This window comes from Neovison vison, chromosome 6 (assembly GCF_020171115.1).
Source record: "Neovison vison isolate M4711 chromosome 6, ASM_NN_V1, whole genome shotgun sequence".
In the NCBI taxonomy this organism is placed as follows: Eukaryota; Metazoa; Chordata; class Mammalia; order Carnivora; family Mustelidae; genus Neogale; species Neogale vison.
In genome coordinates, this window is record NC_058096.1 from 33,721,577 (window position 1) to 33,742,301 (window position 20,725).

A 20,725-nucleotide genomic window follows, 5' to 3' on the forward strand; every position below is an offset into this window, starting at 1 on the left:
ATTTATTACCACTTCCTTGTAGAAAATTGTTTCGGAGACATTTAAAAAAATCATTCTGGTTTCTCTTTCCGAAATGATCTAAACAGCGGAAAACATCAATAGAGGGCACTAACAGGCTGTTCTGGAAAGCCTTTCATTTCACCGCTTGTGACAATGAAACCTAGCTGAGAAGGCAGTACTTTTTAGCTGTATAAAGCAGCAGATGTTGTACTGGAAAGAAAAGAAAAATAAAATAATCCACATTATCCTTGAGCCAAAAGATAAATTCACAAACCTAATCCATTAGAATGTGACTCACTTTTCCTATATCAGATCTTATCTACTAGCTCTGTATATTCTCTTTCTAACATATTTTATTTTGTCTGTGGCTTTTTCAAGTGAAATTTATTTCTAGCTTTAGACCTCACTGCAGATAACCAAACTCATCAAAGAGTGTATTTAGTCATGCAGTCAATTCTTTGGTCATTCTATATTGATGGAAGTATATAGGGATATTCCCAAATAAGAATGATCTACAAATAATCAATGGTCTTGGCATCCTCTGTCTATATTTTGCTTGTGAGATCATTTTTTATATTCATCCTAAAATGATTATAGAGGGGTGCTTGGGTGGCTCTACCTTCCGCTCAGGTCCTGGGATCGAGCCCCACATCGGGCTCTCTGCTCTGTGGGGAGCCTGTTCCCCCTCTCTCTCTGTCTGCCTCTATGCCTACTTGTGATCTCTGTCAAATAAATAAACAAAATCTTAAAAAAAAAAAAAAAAGAACTACACCACGCTGAGAAACACTTGAGGAATCAGGAGAGAGAGATCTGCATGCATACACTACTTCCACAACTTTCCAGGAGTGTGAGACTGTCACACATGTAGTTAATGAGTCCACTTTTCCTCGACCATAAAATGAACACAATTCCAGCCACTTAAGTCGAACTGAGATTAAAATAATAATAATATATATACATACTTATGTATATATGTATATATACATATGTATGTATACATATATGTATATACACATAAACACCTGGTGTATTTTGAGTGCTCACTAAATCCCATTTCATGTCCCTTACATTCTTTTCTCCTAGATATAGTCCCTTCAGCTATACCAGTTTTTAATGGAATATAACATGAGTTGGCATAGACAATATTGCTTCTATGATCACCTTGCCACAATGTGGTTTAAGCTTGTTTTCTCTTTCTTATTGTCTCCTAGGTAAATAAGAATAAAAATAACTTTTATTTTCATTACCTAAAACATAATATGAAAATTGAATGTAGCTGGAATTAGGAAAAAGCTCTTCAACTAAATAATCATCATTAGTAAGTTTTTAAGAAATTATATACATATGTGTATGGGGTAAATTAAATTTAAAATCCTGTGTACAGGTGTGTTCCTTATTAATATAGTGAATAATTATTGAAATGGCAACAACATATTGATGCCCATAACTAAATACAATTTTCTAAAAGTTCAATAAGAGTAAGTAAACACATTTATCTTTAGGACTTAGTAATGGTTTTTAAGGTTATAAATACATATTAAAAGCCTTATTTTGAATATGAAAAACATGAAATAGTTTGGATATTTGTCTCAGGTAAAGGGTGCAATGGCAAAAATTTTTATTTTCTTGGTTATGATCTAACACTTCAATTATAACCTGCTGGTTGTTTGCATGTAGTGTTTCAGTATGATTAACCTTACAAAAATTTCTCTCATTTTCAATCAGCATTTTCTTGTATGTGCAGTTACATAATCAAAGAAATACATTTTTCTCTAAAGGTGTTCTAACTTTAAACCTTGAATTTCTGGGATGCCTGGATGCACAGTTGGTTGGGTGTCTGACTCTTGGTTCTGGCTCAGGTCATGATGTCAGGGTCAGGAGATTAGACCTGCTTTGGGCTCTGCTCAGCGGGGGGTCTGTCTGAGATTCTCCTCCTCCCTCTGCTCTTTCTGCTTGTGCTCTCTCTGTCTTTTCTAAAATAAATAAATAAATCCTTAAAAATAGCATTTTTTTCTATATCTGTATGACTCAGGTTCTTCCTATATTTCTGCCATTATTTAATTCTTATATACTTTAATTTTGAATTAATTTAAGTAAATAAATGCTTAGACATGCATATATTTTTAACCAACATTTAGATTCTTTCTGTCACCTTCTAGTGTCAACTCTTAAATGCTTAATAGGTGGTGTTGAAATGGTAATCAGATACCTGCATATTCTTTTTTGGGGGAGACAGGCATGTGGAAATCATAACCAGAGAAATGTACCTGAACATTCAATAGATCACAATATACTCTAAAAATAAATGGATGCCACCAATAAAAAAAATTAAAAAATTAACATTAGAAGCAATACATCTTCTCTTCAATATGTGTCTAATTGTTCTGGCAGACATTTTTCTTTACATTTATTTAGTGTGTACTAAATGTGTATATATGTATATATATACATATACACACATTATGTGTGTGTATATGTGTGTATATACACACACATGAATTGTATGTGTATATACATATACACAAATAAATATGTGTGTGTGTATACACACACACACACACACACATTTCTACACAGGAAAGTTAATTTTAACTGTCAGTTTCACTGGGATACAGTGCCCGGACATTTGGTCAAACATTATTTTGGGTGTGTCTATGAGGGTGTTTCTGGATGAGACTAACATTTTAACTGCTAGACTGAGTAAAGCAGATTGCCCTCCCAACATGGACAGGTTTCATCCAATCAATTGAAAACCAAATAGAATAAAAGGTTGAGTAAGAGGGAAGTCCTGCCTGACTGGTTGAACAGACATATAGATCTTTTCCTGCCTTAAGACTCCAACTAAAACATAAGCTCTTCTTGGATCTTGAGGTTGCTGGCATTCAGATGGGAGCCAAACATCACCAGTCCTGTGCCTCCTTACTCCTGACTGCAGATCTTGGGATTTATTAGACTTCATATTCATGTGAGCCAATTCCTTACCAAAACAAAAAAACAAAAATAAATGTCTTTATCTCATCTATACTGATGTCTATCTATAAATCTCCTATTGGTTCTCTTTCTCTGAAGAACCTTATGTAATTCACTATATTACACAATTAAAATAGAATTTGAAGCAACATAAAATGTCATAAAAACTCTTGAGATTTTCTAGGTGTAACTATTTTATTCTTTATAGCATAGAATTATAAAGTTTATTTAAAAAAGATTGAATGACTAATTTACAGTTTTGGAAGAAACAATTTCTAAGAATTGAAGTGCTAATGTTTTATATTAAAGAATGCCAGTAAAATAATGAGGGATGAACAATTGACGACATTTATAAACCTTGGTTAATATCGCTGTATATTTCTGTTTCAGAAAGACTCATTGCTGATGTTGAGAAATGTTGTTTGTTCAGAAATTAATACATACTATGTCACAAACCATAGGAAAAGGGATTTTACATATTCCTTCATTCAAATGTTTTCATCAACATATAAAAAAACAATTTTGTATTCTCCTAAATGACTCCCAGAAAAGATATACTGTCAAAAATCATACAGATGGGTGCAAAATGTTTACTCACTGCTATTTAACTGAGTACATTTTTTTTTTTAAGCACACATGTACAGAGACAGAGCTGTGAGAGAGACACCGAGGAAATAGAGGCGTCCTATCTATAATGTTAGAAATCAAGTCATAAGTTACAAAAATAATCCTTAGTTTGACCCATAAACATTGCAACAACTGAAAAATTAAATACAATATTAATTTGAATGAAAACTAGGGTATACAAACTATCTATTGCATAAAATATGGTTCACAAGCATCTGTGTAATTTTTAAATATATTAAATGCTATAGATATAATACAAAAAGGTTTATTTTTTTTCCCAGAAAGCATAAATTAGAGGCACAATCTAGCAACTTCCCCAGACAATGATCTAGACATGAGGATTTTATGAGCAAAATCATATTATGAAGAAAGATTAAAAAAAAAATCTTTGAAAATTATGAAGGAAGCCACAGTAAATTTAACTTGTAACTCAAGGAGGAAAAATATCAACAACATATGTACTCTCTAAAACTCTGTAATAGGACTGATTAAAACAAACACAAAAGTTTTATTGTGTTTCTCTCTGCTGGACTCCTTATTTTGCAAACTGAATAACAGATGGCATTTAAGAAGATATATCCACGACTGTGTCAATAATTTCACAGTCAAGTTGGCAAGATTAGCAAAAAGACAATTTTCAAAATGACTCTGCACCCAGAGCTACCCTACAGAACCCTCAGGAATGAAACTTCCACAATAAGAAGCCTGCTTTGATTTTGTCTTTGTAACACCATAACTGATTACTTTAAATAAATGACCTACAGTTTTACCATTCAGAATTGATGACTTCCCTATTTGGAATTGTTCAGCTTTAAATATGTTTAATAAATCTCAAATTAATTAGAATATAAGAGTTTCTAAGTTTTAATATTTTTATTCTAATGCTGTCATAAAATCAGTATGTGTTAAATATCACATTAATGACTCCAAGAAGAAATGACTTCGAGAACATGACTTCCTATTTTTATTATTTTCTAACTTACATTTTTAATAACTTACATTTTTAATACTTTCTTCATGTTTGTAGGAAGATAAAAATCACCTTAGAACATAGAGCACAAATTTATGAGCCCTATTCTATCTTCTAAGTCCTCTAACTTTCTCCGAAGTAAGCACTCTTAAATATTTGTTGTATAACTTCCCAACTTGTTTCTAACATTTATATTCACATAGTTCCTCCTTAAAATCCATCACAGAAGATATGTCATAGTAGTTATATTTTTGTGTAATCTTTTATCCCCAGATGACAAAATATCTGAAAAAAATCTTTCATGTAATTTCACAAAAATCTACCTTGTCCTCTATTTTATGTATGAATACTTCCCCATTTTTTTCTTTGTCTAGTAGAAACAGCAAGCACTACAGTATATTTTAAAATATACATCTGCACATCTATGTGTATATTCCTGAAGTCTAAATTCTTAGAAGTAAGTTTATGGGTTAAATAATATGCATACTGATACTTTAATAGAATCTGTTAAGTTGCATTCTCAAAAGCTCATATAATTTTACATTTCCACAACATTGTTTGAAAGTATCTATTTCACCTCAGTTTAAAAACTTATAGTTTTTTAAATAAGATTTATATCAATGCACTATATAAAATGGGGTAAAATACTCAAAGATACACTCAGATATATATTAAAACTTATTATTTCAATATTTTGCTAGGTTTTTCTATGTAGTTATTTTTCCTGTTAGTTCATAGAAGTTTCTTGTATATATGAAAAAATACTTCATGATATATTGTAATAGTGGGGTTTCTGCTTTTGCAATGCTTAATAAAAAACAAGCCCTGAATTTTACTGGGTTACAAAAATAGCCGTTTCCTTTTTTGATTATAGGTCTCCAGATTAGCTGCATTTTGGCAAATGTGGCCTGGTCATAACTGGGCTTGATTCCAGTCTAGAGGTCAAGTTCAGGTATCTTTGCATGCCTTATTCTAGGAACCATTAGCTACCTGGGTGTATGTTTCACTGGGCATGTTTTTCTCATACTGATGATAAAAATGCAAGAGAACAACTGTAAGCACATAAACACATTTAAAACCTCTTTTGGAAAACATACATATTATGTTCCTTCACATACCACTGACCAAAACAAATCTTATTAGGCCATGTTCAGTCATGAAAAAGTGGAAAAGAAAAAAATTTGTGAATAAGTGATCCTATGTATCATGCTTTTTCCACATCAATTGCTCATGCTTTCTTTTCTTTACAAGTTTTTAAATCTATGCATTGCAGTAATCTGTTTCTTTATAAATCTGGATTTTGTGTCCTACTTAAGATTTCCTGCTGATCATGAATTAAGTATTATCATCCTATATATATTTTTTATAGTGCTGACTTTTGCATGTTTCATTTGCGGCAAGTTTTGTATGTGTATTTTTTAAACAAAAACATTTTCCTGTGGACTTTAACCTATCTTTCCAATTGCCGCAACATAATTTTATTAAATAATTTCTGTATGAGTTTGAAATACCATCTACTTCAAATACTAAATTGCCATGTATAAATTGGATTATTTCTTGTATTTTTTCCTGCTAATCTAATTCTGTATTTCTGCATCAAAGCACATCATTCTTATTTCTGCAGCTTTAAAAAAATGCTTGACAGGGCCTCCTGGGTGTCTCAGTTCATTAAGCATCTGCCTTTGGCTGAATTAGGTCATGATCCCAGAGTCCTGGGATCCAGCCCTGCATCAGGTTCCCTGCTCAGTGGGGAGTCTACTTCTTCCTCTCCCTTTATTCCCTCTCCCTCTGCCTGCTACTCCACCTGCTTATGTGCTCTCTCTCCCTGTCAAATAAATAAACAAAATCTTAAAAATGTTTGCATAGTAAATCAAGTCCTAGATCACTGATTTTGACTGTATGTATGTATGTATTTATTTATTTATTATTTATTTTTTGACAATTTTCTTGCCTTTTTCTGTTTATTTTCTCTTGTGGGTGATCTAAAGATTAAGTTTTCCTCAGTCAACGTAAAAATACTCTTGGGGTTGTGGAAAGAAAATAATACAAAATATCTTATTTAAATTGAAGCACCTGAAATTGCCAATCATTCCCCTTTTTAAACCCCGTGGAACAGTAATTTATTATGGTTCACCTACTATAGAAAATTAATTTAGAATAAATTACCTCTATACAATATTGATCATTCCCATCCAGGAATATGACATTTTTTTTCTCTTCATTATATATTTTTGTATAGTTTGGTTTTATTTTTACCTAGCCTTTTATTTTTAATTAATTATATTTTTAATTTTTAAGTAATCTCTACACCCAATATTGGGCTGAAACTCATGAGCCTAAGATCAAGTCACGAGTTCTGATTGAACCAGCCAGAAACCCTTCATCTAGACTTTTCACCTTTTTTTTTTTCTCTTAGATGTATTAATAAGGTCTCTGAGGTTTAATGTGTTGTTAAATAATGGCAACTATTTTGCATTATATTTCTATATTGTTATTGCTGATTTACACGAAAGATATTTTTTTATAAGTTGATACTGAAAGGAAATTAAGCATAGTGATTAATATTAAATGCTCTAATGTCATACCACTTTGGTTTAAACCTCAACTCCCCTTATTTGATGAATGAAACTAAGGAGCTAGTGTCCTTTGCCAATTTCCTTCTCTAAAAAGGTGTAACTGTAATACCTTCTGCAGTGAAGTACAATTTCTGAAATTCCTCTCTTTTATTTTATTTTCCTCTTTAAAGAGCACCTCCTCGCATCAGCAGCATGCTTGTGTGTGTGTGTGTGTGTGTGTGTGTGTGTGTGTGTGTCTAGGAAGGTTTGTCATTGGAAGGGATGTGGGAAGCAAGCCTGCAAAAGCAAATGTTGCTCCTGTCTATGAGATAATTTTATTTTCTTGCTTCAGTAGACCCTATTCTGCTAAACAACTGAGCAAAAGGGAACTAGCAGTATCTGAAAGCTTCCTTAGGGTCAAAATACTATACAATCTTTATTCAAGGGTTAATACACAATGTCAAAAACATCATCCAAACATCCATCAATGCACAGATTTACAGAAACTCCCTGCTGCAAATGTGAGAAGGTTGAAATATCACATTAACCACATGTAATACATTCGAAGACAGGATAGCATAAAGAGAATTAATGGATAGGGCTGGCATTAGTTAAGTAGGCCAAATAAGGCAATGTGACTTGAGGAATCTGTGAGAAATTTGGGCAAAAAAGACAGATGAATGGATGAGGTTTAATCTTACACTTTTAATTGGGCAAATAGTGTTTTAATTTATTTGAGTGTGTCTTTTTTTATTACTTTTTTATTATTGCATTTTTTAGTGTATAGCTCAATGGTTATTATTATATTCACAGAGCCAACTTAAATAAAGAGGAACACTGAGTTCAAATTATCAGAAATTAGCTTTGGGGGTGGGCTATATTTATGAACAGGAAGTGCAAAAAAGGAGAGCAGAAGCAGCTAGAGTCCCAAGCAGTAAAACCATTTGCTTGAGGAAAAAGACAGGTTCTTGGTGGGTGTTCATTGATCAAGGAATAAATTTTAGTTTTTTGTAAATCACACATTTAAGAAAATTAGTCTCTCAGTCCTTCAGTTTCCTTTTCCTGAGGGCATACGCATGTGATTCTCTGTTTTATAACCGTTAGTACATTTTTTTTATTTTTTAAAATATTTATTTATTTATTAGAGAGAGAGAGCATGAGTTCACATGTGAGTGGGGAGAAGGGTACAGGGAGAGCATCTTCAAGCAGACTCCTCACGGAGCATGGAGCCCGACTGAGGGTTCCATCTCATGACCCACTCATCAGTCAGTGGAGATTGATGCTATTTCTATCTTTTGCCTCTTATGAACAGTACTGCTATAAACATTTATGTACAAGTTTTTGTTTTGGACATAGAGTTTTGGCATAGAGTCAGGAGTGGAATCAGTGGGTCACACTGTAACTGTATATTTAATCAATTGAGAAACTGCCACCTTGTTTGCCCAAACGGCTATACCATTTTTGGTTTTCCACCAGGAGTATTTGAGTTTTCTGATCTCTCCACACCCTCACTTTATTTTTCATCATTTTAGCTATCCCAGAGGGTATGGAGTAATATTTCCATGTAGTTTTTATTCAAATTTTTCTGGCAAATAATAATCCTGAGCCTCCTTTTATGTACTATTGGTCATTTGTATATTTCCATCAGAGAAATGTCTATTCAGATCAATTGCCCACTTTCTTTAGTTGAATTATTTGTCTTTTATTCATTGAGTTACAAGCATCCTTTATGTATTTTAGATATGAGTTCTCTATCTGATATATGACTTGCAAATATGTACCTACCTTTTGTGATTTGTCTTTTTCTTTTCTGGATTGTGTTCTTCAAAGCACAAAGGTTTAAAGCAATTTTCCCTTTCCTTAGTGGTTATTCTGTTTATTGTCTCCAAGTAACTCATTTTAGATAAGATCCTGTATTAGATGGCCAGGGTGTCATAGCAAAGTATCGCAACCCAGGTGGGTTAAACAACACAGCTTTTGTTACACTGTTCTGGAGGCTAGAAGTACAAAATCCAGATGTCTGATGGTTGGTTCTTTCTGACAGCTGTGAGGAAGAATATTCTATGCTTCTCACCTAAGCTTCTGGTGCTTTGCTGGCAATTTTAGCATTTGAGGCTTGTAAAAGTGTTATTCCAATCTCTACCTTCATCTTCACATGGCATTCTCCCTAAGTGTGTGTTTGTGTCCAAATTTCTCCTTTCATAAGTACATCAGTTATGTTAAATAAGAGGCCCTTCCTCTGAAAAACAATCTGAGGGGTTTGAAGTGGTGGGGAGGTGGGAGGTTGGGGTACCAGGTGGTGGGTATTATAGAGGGCACGGATTGCATGGAGCACTGGGTGTGGTGAAAAAAATAATGAATACTGTTTTTCTGAAAATAAATAAATTGAAAAAAAAATAAGAGGGCCTTCCTACTCTCCTATGGCTTCATCTAAACTTAACTAATTACAACTATGCAACCCTAATTTCAAGTAAGGACATATTCTGAGGTACTTGAGATCAGATTCGGCCTATGAATTTTTCAGGAATACAATTCAACCCACAGCACACATATTACCAAATAAATAAACACTTACCTAATTCTTATTCAAACATTACTTGGCAAAATCTTAAAATTAATATAACTATATATAAAGCAAACTCTTTCTCATACACTGTTTTATTTATTTTTCTCATAACCACCTGGTATGATAAGTAATACTTACATTTTATCTCTATTTTATAGATGAAACAAGAATAATATCTAGAGAGATTTGATTTGCCCCAGTTTATTATGTTTCTGTGTAACAAAAACAAAGGAGAACCATCTCCCTCTTTATATCCTTACCAGGGCCTTTTATACTAAAGGTAATGCTTATGACTATATCTATCTATTTAATGGAAAGGCAATACTAATAAAAGTCACAATACTTATATACTTCTGCAAATATGTGGGAAATAAATGGTTTAGGAAAATGGCATAAAATTTTACCCAATAAGCCTGTGAGTTCTACTCAGCCAGATAATCTAGGAAACACAGAGTGAATAAAAAGCATTATCCTTGCTTTCAATGTACTTATCGTCTATTAGGAAAGTTCAGCATAATAATAGAAAATAATGGATAAAAAAATAAGATCAGATAAACTATGATTAATTGTTCAATTATGTGATTTAGGTAGTGGTCAAAGGAGAATTAAATTTGGGTGGATTGGAGTTATTCTGAGATGCCTTTATTATGAAAATTGTACTGGAATTAAGGACTGATGTCAGGAAATGGATCCTGAAGTCATGGAAAGGAGGAAGAACTATGGGTGGGGGCCAAAAAAACATGAACCGAACTAAAAAATTGAAATTGTGAATCTTCTCTCTAAGGAAAAGGAGCAACTCAGATTACAGTGCCTGGAGAACACAAAAATTATAGACAGTAATAAAACTTGTCATTCTCATTTCAATTTATATGTGTTGATTAATAAGTGACTGCGCTTATACCTATACATTTTTAGGTTAATTCCAAAGCGTTCACATAGCAAGAGAAGCACTCTCAAAAATAAGATCAAGTTTTCACTTCATGGTACTAAGGACAATTCGAGCTTCTTCAAAGTAGTGTGAACTCCCTAGTAGTGCTTCACTAGTCTTCCTACTGAGTATGTACAGAGTGTCGGCCAGGAAAGAGCAAAGTTCTCCTCTAAGGAAAGTCAACCCTAATTTGGCAGGTTGGTACTTTAACCTCATAGCCTACTCAATCCATCTCTATTTTTCTGGAACTACCAACAAGGCTGCCAAATGTGATCCATGCACTTGTCCACTAGAAACTGAATGGGAGCCATCAACTCATTTCACACAGGTCAGCAAACAGCAATCAAAGGCTAATGGCTTTCTGTCACCACCAACCCAGGGTAGGTGCAAAGGCCGACCTGGAGGTTAAAGGCTCTGCATCCCATTACCTATCCCAGGAACTATCTGGTCCCCCTCTAAAAAGCAATTTACTTGGTACAAAATTGAAAGTACTACCTGATTTGCTCTTTTCCCAGTGCTGCTTTCAAAAATGCCTAAAAGTTTCTCAAGTGGCAGAACTGATGGGCTGGCCTCTTTGCTAGGTATTTGGCAGGTGTGAGGGAGCAGTGGTGAAAAACTAATAAAGAGAAATGTCAAGTTACGTTTTGCCAAGAGGTGAGTCAGCATTCAGTACATGGCAAAGACTGTTGACTTAAAATCCTCATTCAATTGTTGTTAAATGCAGAATATAGTCCCACAAGTCTTTCAAAGAAAACCTTTCCTTAACAAAGTCACCACTAATTGGTATTAGTGATTAGAGATAGGTTTGTTGAAAAGAATAACTTTTCTGTCTATGGCATTAGAAGATTGGGACTGTGTAAAGAGTAGCCGACTTAAAAACATTCGATACTTATGCACCATCACTGTAGAAATGTTTGTTTTCAGAAACAGTTTGTCCCAAACTGTTAAGTATGTTCTATGTGTCTTGTCCTCACTTTTTATCTTAAAATTAATATTAAGCTGCCAAAAATGCAAAATCAAAAATCATGGCTGAAAATACTCTGAAATTAATAAAGATTAAGTTTTGGGGCGCCTGGGTGGCTCGGTGGGTTAAAGCCTCTGCATTCTGCTCAGGTCATGGTCTCAGGGTCCTGGAATCGAGCCCGGCATCGGGCTCTCTGCTCAGCAGGGAGCCTGCTTCCTCCTCTCTCTCTCTGCCTGCCTCTCTGCCTACTTGTAATCTCTGTCTGTCAAATAAAATAAATAAAATCTTTAAAAAAAAAAGATTAAGTTTTGGGCACCTTCAAATGCATACCCAAATCTCCAGTAAATTTTATTGATTTATGTCATGATTTTTCTTCAGGAAAGTCCTTCAAATTATGTAATACTCAGGATCCAAATAATTTGGGTGTAACTCTATCAACTGACCAATCACGTTATGAACCTGTAAAAACCTATAAATATGTCTATCTGTGCTTCTCATTCTTCATAAAACTCACTAGAAACAATGTTCAAAAAGATTCTTCTCTGTGGGCCTCTGGGGGGAGACACAGCCCAAAAAGTGGTTGGTTGCAACATTTTTCTCATTCTAGTTCTTAGCATAACTACACACAGAGATGCATACCACATACAAGTACTAACACAAATGCAGAGATAAAGGTAAAGTGAAAACAGATACTAAGATCTGAGAAATGCTCAACAATTCTACTTAAGAAATTTTAAAATATCTTATTCACTTTGATGTCTAATTGCTTTCAGCAAGACATAAAATTTAGTTAACACAGAAATTACATAACTTTTAATAAAAAATCTCCAGCTTGTCAGTAATGCTTTGTAGGGTAAAATTATTCTCAGAATTCACAAAGGCCTTACAATACCCCGTATCACTTATCTTATACTTCAGCTCAAATAATAACCATACTGACTCATCATGGTCTTTGACTTTCCCATACATTGTGCATGTGTGTGCATGCTACATTATTCTAAGTTAATTATGTATTATTACCAGGAACACACTATTTTTCTAACACATCATAAAAATCCATTCCTAGAATTATCTTTAAAATATTAATATATGAAAAAATATCACATAGAATCAAATGAAAGTTTAGGCATCTCCTGAGTCCTGTTGTTTTAACAAACAGATACAGCTTAAACTCTAAAATAACTTCCCTGAAAAGGTACTTTTTTGTTAATGGTTCATAAAATATTCTATTCACATTTAGAGAAAAGTTCGGAAAGTGCAAATGTTTCTCATTTACCTAGCTTCCAGAAACATTACTATTATATACATTTGTGTGTGTGTTGCATGTATACACACTATGTATTATTATATATTATTTAATATATACTATATTACTATGTGTATACACATCATATATACATATATACATATATGTATATATGTAAAAATCATAGTACCTTTTTCAAAATCAGGAAATTAACTGGGGTCGCCATTATGAACTAAACTACAGACCTTATTTAAATGGTACTCATTTCTCCTCTAGTATCCTTTCCAGGATCCAATCCATGACTGCACACTGTTTTTAGCCCTTGTCTCCTTAGTCCCCTCCGATCTGTGACAGTCTTTCATTCTGCTGTTTTTCTTTTAATAGAAATTTAATTCATTTTCTGAAGCAAAATGATTGATATTGATTTCTACTGATTATCTATTATAACAATGATTTTTAAAATAACTGTGTTCTTTTTATTCTCCAGTGAGTAATTTTTTAATTTTTATTCATTTTTTTCAAATTTTTATATCAATTCCATTTAGTTAACATATAATGTAACATTAGTTTCAGGTGTAGAATCTAGTGATTCATCACTTAAATACAACACCCATGGTTACAATGATTTTATTATTATGTCAACCATTGGGTTAAATGCGAAATCAATAATGCTGTAAAAATGCATAAGACCACACAAATACTTAGGGTCACATAAGAAAGAATACTCTGAACGTGATTTATTCACATATAATCATAAATTGTTTCCATTATCTCATTATCACAATATCTGCTAGGAGTAAGTGTTGTTCAAACCCATTCTATGTGTGATAAAATTGAGGCACAGAAAGGTCACTTGCCCAAAATCACTTAGCTGTTTAGCAGAAAACCAGAATTTTAAAGCATCTTTTACTGCAATTCATATGCTATAGATAATCTCCAATGCATGAGTTTTGCTAACAGCTGCATTGAATAGATTTTTGTAGAATGTAAGACCTAAAACCTAAAGAATCTACATATACATTTCTTCCCTCTTGCCCAGCTTCAGCTGCCCATCTACAATCAAGTATGACAAAATCTAATAGAACTATTGTGTGCCAAGCCCTGGTGTGATCAGTTGACCTTCAACTTTGCATTTGTTTTTCCATTATACAGTGTCAAATACTATATAAACATAAGTCCTAGTAGGCCCTGAACACACAAGTAAGTTACATGAAGAAGGGACCCAAATGTCTGTGGTCCACACTCCTGCCACACCACCTTCTTTCTCTCAGCCTATATCTAAGGCTTCATGCGGAATTCCTGACATTCAGGTGACAAAGGGAGATAAGACTTAGTCCTGCTTTAGAGATGGTTCTACATGATATGCAGACACCAGTCAAAAGCACCACAGCTCATTTCTGAGACATCCCTGAAGGATAAGGATGAAGGGAAATCCTCCCTGTGGACAGAACATCAAGCAATATACTTGGTTTATCACTTTGCTTGGAAGTAAAAATGGTCAGATGTGCAATCGCAGTTATGTACTAATTCATGGTCAGGGACTTAGAAGGAACATGATGGGACAATTAGTGAAAAGGAAATCTGAAGAAAAAGTACGTGGATGGACCTCTCCCAATGGGCAAAAATTGTGTGTCTCATGTGAATGTTTACCAAATGGTGACTGCAGCAGAGGAGGATTCTAATAATCAAGTGTTTTTCACCTGTTCAATAGATACCAGTCAGCCTTCTTCCCGGCCACCATTATCATTGCCCAATGCGTTCATGAACAGAGTAGCCCTGGAAGAAGGGATGGAGGTTATCCATGGGCTCAGCAACAAGGACTTCCACTCACCAAGCCAGACTTGGATAGAGCCACTGCTGCGTGCAGAATCTTCCAGCAGCAAAGACAACCACTGAGTCCCACACATGGCACTATTCCCCAGGGGGATTAGCCAAGTTGATTGCACTGAACAGCTTCCATCATGGAAGGGGCAGTGTTTAATCACTGGGATAAAGGCTGACTCTAGATACAGATTTGCCTTCCCTGTGTACAGTGCTTCTATTGAAACTACCATTCACTGACTAACATAATGCATCAATGGCCATCATGGTATTCCACACAGCATTGCCTCTGATCAAGAAATGACCTTCACAGAATTTTCCCCACCATCCTGAAGCAGCTGTCTTGATAGGACAGTGGATGGCTTTTGATGACCCAGTGATAGTGACAACTAGGTGGCAATATCTTACAGAGCTAGGGCAACTTTATCCAGAAACTGTACATGTTCTTAATCAGCATCCAATATATGATGCTGTTTCTCCCATAGCCAGGATTCATGGGTCAAGAGATTAAGGAGTGGAAACCAGAACAGCACCACTTCCTATCACTTCCCTAGCAATCCACTGGCAAACTTTCTGCTTCCTGTTCCCATGGCCTTGTGCTTTGCTGGTCTAGAAGTCACAACAATGATTCCACTGACCTGGAAGTTAAGACTGTCTAAACTCCTGATACCTCTGAAATAGCAGTCATGAAAGGGAGTTATCTTACTGGGTGAGGTAATTAATCCTGGCTATCACAGGGAAATTAGACTGCTACTCCATAATGGAGGTAAAAAAGAATACATTTGGAATATAAGAGACCCCTCAGGATATATCTTAGTATTACCATGCCATGTGATTAAGGCCAATGGAAAACTACAACAACCAAATCCAGGAATGATTACTAATGGCCAGACACTTCAGGAATGAAAGTTTAGGTGCCTTCACCAGGTAAAGAACCATGAGCAGCTGAGGTGCCTGCTGAAGGCAAAGGGAATATAAAATAAACAGTGCAAGAAGGTAGTCATAAATACCAGCTATCAACACACATCTAGTTTTAGAAACAATGACTCTGTTATGAATCTTGTTAAGAATGTATGTGTGCATATAGATAGATATAGATGCATGTAGATATATAAAATAGATGCATATAGATATAGATGCATATAGATATATAGATATATAAAATACATTTGTTTTCCTCTCTCATTACATTATAATGTATTATATATTGTATTGACTTATCATAATATTTAAGTATTGTTAATTTTTTATTATAGAATTTAAGTTACATCAAGAAAAGTAAACATAACCTAAGGACTTTACCTTTTCTTCTAAAGAAGCAGTTACTGTGTTTTCAGTTGTATGCAGGATAATTATATCATGTTAGGCAAAATTCTGACCTTGTAATTGTCTTTATTTGGAGACTACATGGTTAAAGAGATGGATAGGATTGCCAACTTGATGAGAGATGAATTTGTGATGATTAATTTTATGTGTCATCTTAACTGGCTACTGCGTAGATATCTGATTAAACATTATCTGGGGTATGTCTGTGAGGGGGTTTCTGGCTGAGATTAACATTTGAATTGGTAGGCTGAATAAAGCAAATTGTCCATTCCAATGTTGGTAGGCCTCATCTAACCTGCTGGAGGCCAAAATAGAACAAAAGGTATAATAAGAAAAAAATTCACTCTCTGTGTGTTTTTTGTTTTCTGCTGGTTTTGAGCTGGGACATGTTTTCTCCTGCACTCAGACTGGAATTTATACCATTGGCTCTCTTGTATCTCCAGTTTGTAGATAGTATATCATAGAATTTCTCAGTCTCCATAACTGCATGAGGAAATTCCTTATTATAAATCTCTTTCTTTCCTTTTAAATATTTTTCTATAAATAGTTACTTTCAGTTGATCCTCAAACAATACAGGGGTTGACCTTTAAACAACACAGGGATTAGAGGCGTATAGTCCCCATGCAGTCAAAAACCTGCATATAAACTTTGACTCTGTAAAACATTTAATTACTAATAGCCTCCTATTGATGGGAAGCCTTACCAATAGCATAAATAGTTGATTAATACATATTTTGTATCAGTATTATACAATTGTGTTCTTATAATAAAATAATTAGAGAAAAGAAAATGTTATTAAGAAAATCATAAGTAAAACAAAATACATTTACAGTATTGTACATATGTTTATTTAGGAAAGTCCATGTATGGACAAGATTGGCTGCTGGAACAGTAGTGTGGTGGCTGGCCCGGCCCTAGGATGGCGATGTTCTGCAGCCTGGTAGCTTTGGCTTAACAATGACAGTTGTCAGATAAACATGCAGGCCATGATGGCAGCCTGGAGGCACAGTGCAGCTGCTGCATCTGTCTGGAGGTGTATCACCAACCTGTGGCCTTCAGCATTTGTGACCACTTGTGAGGGAGGTAGCCTCCAGGAGACTGAAGAGCTGGGGCATCATTAGGAAAAGGAGTCCATGACTAGCCTTAGAAGGGCTCTAGGAACTCAGCAATCCCAACCGGGCACTGGAGCCTGGAGGATGGAGGGGAAAGGCACCAGGGGCACAAGGTTCTCTACACAGATCTCTTATCCACCGTGCATTCCTATACTTTAGCCTAGCCTCCTAGCCACCAGCCTCAGATGTTTAACCAACCACTCCATCAGCACATGGTGTGACCTATAGCCCTAGAGGGTTTCAGAGCTCTGAGGGACTTCTGAAAACCTTGAAGAGTCTCCCCAAGCACTCAGAGGGAAGAAGATATGACCCTTGCATTTGCCTTTAATTTGGTCCTGTGGAAACTCAGGTGAGCAATTGTAAATAAGTGCCTCATCGCCTTTGTTGTCAACTCTTCAAACAAAACAAAAATGCCTGTAAGTACACGCACACAGTTCAAATTCCTGTTGTTCCAGGGTCAACTGTATATATTATTCTTAGTCCATTTGGGTTAGTATTAAAATCCAATACTCTAGGTAGCTTATAAACAACAAAAATTTACTTTTCTGAGATCCAGCATGGTCAGGTGAGAGAGCTTTTCCAGGTCTTAGATTTCTTGTTTTAATCTCACAATGTGGGGAGGGCAAGGGAATTCTGTGGGGTCTGATTTTCAAGGGCTCTAATCCCATTCATGAGGATTCCACCTGGATGACCTAAGCACCTCCTAAGGAACGGTCTCTGAATACCATGACATTGAGCATTAGAATTTTAACATATGAATTATGAGGGAATACAAACATTCAGAGCACAGCATCCTACCACCTAGATCCCCCAAATTCATGTCCTTCTCACCTGAAGAATAATTTTATTATATCCCAACAAGCTCCAAATCTTAATTCATTCCAGAAGCATCTCAGAAGTTTAAGTCCAAAGTCATCCAAAAAGTCTCATTTAAATATCCTCTATATCAGATATGGGTGACACTCAGGGCACAATTTATTCTAAGGCAAATTGCTCTCCTGTGAATCTGAAAAATCGAAGATTTTGTATGCTCCCAAAATACAACAATGTTACAGTCAGAGGACACACATTCTCATTTCAAAAGGCAAAAATAGAAAGAAAAGGGTGATGGTTTCTAAGGACGTCCAAAATCCAAAAAGGCAAACAATGTCAAACCTTAAATCTGAAGAATAATCTTCTTTAACTCAATTCTCTGCCAGACAGGCCTAGTGAGGTAGAGGTCCCACCTTCTGAACACACTGGGATATCCTTGCATTCAAGAGAAGTCAAGCTACACCTTCAACTCTACTTAGAAACAGCTTCAGCCACGTATCTAATTTCATTGCTTATGAGTTCCACCTTCCATAAAACTCAGACACAATTTGGCCAAGTTCTTAGCCACTTTAAGCAACGATGATCTTTTCTCCATGTCCAGTAACATGTTTCTTTTCTAAGTCTTCTCCAGAATTCTCTTTAGAAGTCCCTTTGTGGAGGGGCATGTGCACCCGAATGTTTATAACAGCAATGTCCACAACAGCCAAACTATGGAAAGAACCTAGATGTCCATCAACAGATAAATGGATAAAGAAGATGTGGTATATATACACAATGGAATATTATGCAGCCATCAAAAGAAATGAAATCTTGCCATTTGCGACAACGTGGATGGAATTAGAGCATATCATGCTTAGCGAAATAAGTCAAGTGGAGAAAGACAACTATCATATGATCTCCCTGATATGAGGAAGTGGTGATGCAACATGGGGGCTTAAGGGGGTAGGAGAAGAATAAATGAAACAAGATGGGATTGGAAGGGAGACAAACCATAAGTGACTCTTAATCTCACAAAACAAACTGAGGGTTGCTGGGGGGAGGGGGGGTTTGGAGAAAGGGGGTGGGATTATGGATATTGGGGAGGGTATGTGCCTTGGTGAGTGCTGGGAAGTGTGTAAACCTGGCGATTCACAGACCTGTACCCCTGGGGATAAAAATATATTATATGTTTATTAAAAATAAAAAAAATTAAAAAAAAAAGATGTCCCTTTGTGGCAATATAGGTTTTCTCTGTCATGCACCTCCAAACTTCTCCAGCTTCTACCCATTTTGTCCAGCTCTGAAGCCACTTCCATATTTTTAGATACATGTTATAGCAGCACCCTTACTTTTTGGTAGAATATTCTGTCTTAGTCTACTTGGGCTTCTGTGAAAAAACACCATAGACTGAATAGTTTATAAACAACACACACTTCTTTCTCATAGTTCTATAGATTGGGAATCCAAAGTCAGGGTGCCAGCATGGTCAAGTGACAGACCTCTTCTGAGCTTCAGACTTCTCATTATGTCTTTGTATGGTGGTAGGGGCTGTGGAGCTCTGTGTGGTCCTTTTGTAAAAGAACTAATCTCATTCATGAGGGCTCCACCTTCATGACCTGAACACCTCTCAAAAGCCCTATATGCTAATACCATCACATTGGGCATTAGAACTTCAACATAAGAATTTGGGGGGTTATACAAACATGAGATGATAGGGTATATAAAAACAAAATCATTACACATATAATATATGTGATATATATATATAGTGTTATATATATATAATTTATATTTATATAAATTATATAATATATGTTTATATAAATTATTTATAAAATACAAATTATATATATATATATATATATATATATATATAAAACACAATATATATTTTCTATTGAATCTGTTATCTGTTTCTTTGGAGAACCTTGACCAGTACAGATGACCATGTGACTACACAGTGAGAAGGTAACCATCTGCAAGTCAAAGAAAAAGGCCTCAGGAGGAAGCACATCTGTGAACCACTTGGTTTTAATTTTTCTAGTCTCTAGAACTGTGAAAAAATAAGCAATCCAATCTCTACTACTTTGTTATGGCAGCCCTAGTAAACTAATGCAGGCTTTACAGTCATAGAAAAACAAAGAAGTCCAACTTCAATAGAACATAAAATATTTGGAAAAACACATTGGTTACTAATTGTTAGGTTAAGTGAACCCAGCATATGTTCATACTTGAGGCCTTATTTTTTTAAATGGACTGGAGTATATGGGCAGCACATCACAATGAAGATAATGTCTAAATGAGGCTATTACTGATTGTTCCACCCTTCACATTCACATATTGTGTCAGTTTGTATTACCAAAACAAATCACCATGAATGGAATGGTTGAAAAAATATCCATTCATGATCCTGAAATTTCTGTAGGTTAGAAGTATGGGCACTGGTTTACTGTATCATCAGTTAAGGGTCTACCAATGCTGAAATCAGGATATTAACCAGCCTGCATTTTCATTTGGGGTTTGGAGACCTCTTCCAAACGCATTCATATGAATGGCGACATTGAGTTTCTTGCAGTTGTAGGACTGAAGTCCTCTCTTCTTGTTGGCTAAGAGCCAAAGATATCTCTAAGAAACTAAAGGGTGCTCTTTAGTCCTTGATACATCAACCCCTCCAACTTTAAAACTAGCGAAGGAGAATATTCCTACTATAGAATCTATTTCAGTCAGGGCCCATTCTCTTAAAGGCTCTCCTGATTTGGTTAGCCAGATAATCTCTTTTGATTGACTCAAAGTCAATTGATTAATAGTCTAATCATGAGAGTGATATTTCATCATATTTACCATGGG